We start from the raw sequence: 3,358 nt of genomic DNA, 5'->3' as shown, positions 1-3,358 counted from the left end.
TTACATATTCAGAGACATTATACTTTTGCTATTTTCACTGGCCCCGTAAGCAGTTCTGTGACCCCTTTGGATTTAAGAAGTGAGACTCTAGGCCTCTATCCACTGACAATTGTCTGAGTCCTAGACAGAAATTATTATCATAGTGGGAGCCAGTGAGACTTTAAAAGCTAAAACAAAAACAAATAAAAACAAAACAGATAGTAATGGTACAGCCTGGGAGAGAATAGAAACTCCAATACTGGGCTTTGTTGGGTGAGAATCAGAAAGCCCAAGGACACTCTGTAGGCAAAAAAAAATTTTTTTGTACAACCTTTTCTGGACTTAGTGACTTGGTGATACCATGAAAATCAGCAATGTAAGAGTGAACACATGAATGAGCCAAAGCCAGAAAGAGGGAAACAAGAGAGACCCCAGAGCGGTAAAGAGAACAAAGTGCTGAGACACCCCTGGCAGGATCCCAGAACCAAATCAGAAGGATCTGGCAAAGCATTCGGTGCTCTTTCATGTGAGGAGAGACCGTACTTGTCTCATTGAAAGTGCATCCCTGGAATCTGGCACAGGGGATGAGGACTGCATGGTTGTATAAACTCTGTGGTCACTGTCCATGAGGTGCCGTGATAGTGATCACTTGGCTATTCTGATGACCTTATTGAAATCTCAAGCGAAGCTAAATTCCTATCAGATTAAGATTTGGAGCTAGCTAGCCTCCAGAGTGCTATGTGGCAGGCAACAATGGCAAGCCACCATGATGCTCATCTAGAACTGTAATTTTTAGCTGTGCAGGTCATTCATTTAGTGCTACTCAGCACTGGACATAAAATGCCACAGCCAGGGATACAGTCAGGAGTGCAGAAGCAAGATAGGTAGAATGTGAAAGGGGTAATAGCCACAAGAATGGTCATGGTGGCACTCAACTAGAGAACCTTCATCCCTTACTTACTCATCCTCATATCTTGGGTGAGAAAAGGGGAGACCAAAAAACGAGAAGCAATCTCTAAAAGGTAGATTCAGTTCTGAGAACCTGAAGGCTTGGCTGCCAAAATGTTAATGATAAAGCCAGTGTTTGTGATAGCAGGGATTGAACCCAGGACCTCATGCATGAAAAGCATGAGCTTTCTTTCCCCTGAGTCACATCCCTAGCCCTACACAAGGAAACCTGTTTTGTTTTTGTTTGGGGGCCACACCCAGCAGTGCTCAGGAATTACTCCTGGCTCTGCATGTAGGGGTCATTCTCAGGTGTTAGGGGGACTGCTGTGGGCATCCTGCGTCTCAGCAATTCTCGTGGGTCATAGCACTACACAATAGGAAAGCAGGAACACGAGTGGCCGAATATGAAATATGAAAGCACACAGAGAATGTGGGGTCAACACTTTTCTGGCAGGAGTGCGATAAGTTTAATTTTTTGAGCAGGGGAATTGATAGGGGTCAAATTAGCCACAGGTGAAGAATAATTGTAATCACAAAGTCTAGTACAACAATAACAATACCCAAGCAATGGGTGTGACTAAAAAGTCTAAGTTACAAGAGAGAAGGTCACACAACTCAAGGTAACTCCTTGCAAGCTTACTTTAAATGCAAAAATCAGAATTAGGAGAAAGTAGGAAATATCTAGAAACTTGGTCTTTCTAGGCTGGACTCTATTGTTTTAGAGGTTAAATGAAGGGAGGTACCAAATCCCCAGGAATGAGCTTCCCTATTTCTAAAGGAGGGTCAAAAGTCAAAATCTGTATTCTGGTTACGTCCTTGATTACCAGAAACTGCAGTTGCAAAGGACATATTTGAAAAGGAGAGAAAAATTGTCTTTGCTTTTAGGGCTGACTATATCCAGAAAAAGGGGTTCTCAAATAAACTTTGGTGCTGGAATTTCTGGGCCAAATTATTTGATATTTTGCCTAATATAAACAAAAGAGAGATAGTCAGATACTGGCTGAAAATGTAATGCCAGGCATCTCTTAGGAAATTCTTCAACCATCCACGCAGGGGAAAAAGGCGTCCACAGCGGGCCTTTTGAGGAACCCCATGGGGGTTAAATTAGTTCTACCCACCAGGAAAATCTGAGGAATCATCTGGTGGGCTGTGCCCCACTAAAAGCTTAGGCATGCCCTGGCAGGTGACCATATGGGATGGCGGGGTTCAAATCTGTGTGCAAGGCAAATGCCTTTACTGCTCTACTATTCTCTGACTTCTACACAAGGAAATCTGTAACAGGCATCACTCACCCCCTTGGAAGAAAGTGGTAGTCTAAAGAAAACATCTCTCACTAAGCAGAGGCTGCTGGGTGTGTGAGATTAGCCGGAGTCTTTAAGAGTCTCTTAGGAGCTGGGTGAGGGTATGACACAGGGCTAGCTTATGTATATGTACATACTTTTTCTCCCAAGCAGTGCTCAGGGATCCCAGGGGCCCACCTGACCAACAGTTCAATACAGGGCCCAAGGGAGCCTGCTCTAGTCTTGCAGTGCTCAGAATCAAACAGTCCACCCCAGAAATGTCCCACAGCCCTCCGGGACTCAACCAGAAGTGCTCAAGGACCTACAGGTGCCAGGGATGAGATGCTCCTGGACCCTTCTAAGCATGTATCTTAACTCCTATACTATCTCTTTGGCCCCTCGTCAATTATTCTTGTTAATTATAAGACCTAGGTTTATTGTGCACAGTGAAGGGGGATAAAAGAATGCTTTCAGCTTCTTAAAGCCTCTATACATTCATTCAACCTGAAAAGGACCCTAGCAGGGACCTTGGGATGTCAGATGCCTGACAGATGCCTGAGTGGAAGGCAGAGTTACATTCAAAACTGAATGTGGTTCCTTCTGAAAACTAGGGCTGTGTGCAGATTTCTAAATGAACTTAGTCCTGCTGGAAACTGAACCCCAGGGTGGCTTTCATAGCATTATTAAATGCCCTGGAGTAACACCTTTCTGGTAGTGTAGGATCTCAGAGGTAGTGCTCCTGTTGATCTAGGGAGACTGCTCCTGGATCTCAGATCATTTGTAATGCTAAGCTCCAAGTTACACAGCGGCAGGGATACATCCATTCTCTGTCTGGGACTATTGCTAAGGAGAAACATTTACCCTGGGGAGAAGCAAATGGTTTCCCCAAAAATGATCTGAAATGCAGAGATCACTTAAAGGAACTATCCTATTCTTCTGAATGCTCATGGAATGCTTTCACTTCTGAAAGTAGACTAAGTTTTGAAGGAGGTAAATCAGTCCGCATTTTCTCTTGGTTGAAATGTTTGTTGTATATATTCTAGAGCCCATATTCTTACTTCTGGCTCCGTGCTCAGAGATTATTCATGGTAAACCATATGCAGATTGCTCAGGGAACCAACCATATGCCATGCCAGAAACTGAACCTAGGT

This window comes from Suncus etruscus, chromosome 10 (genome assembly GCF_024139225.1).
Source record: "Suncus etruscus isolate mSunEtr1 chromosome 10, mSunEtr1.pri.cur, whole genome shotgun sequence".
NCBI lineage: Eukaryota > Metazoa > Chordata > Mammalia > Eulipotyphla > Soricidae > Suncus > Suncus etruscus.
The sequence above is the reverse complement of the archived record's forward strand: the minus strand, read 5'-3'. Positions refer to the sequence as shown.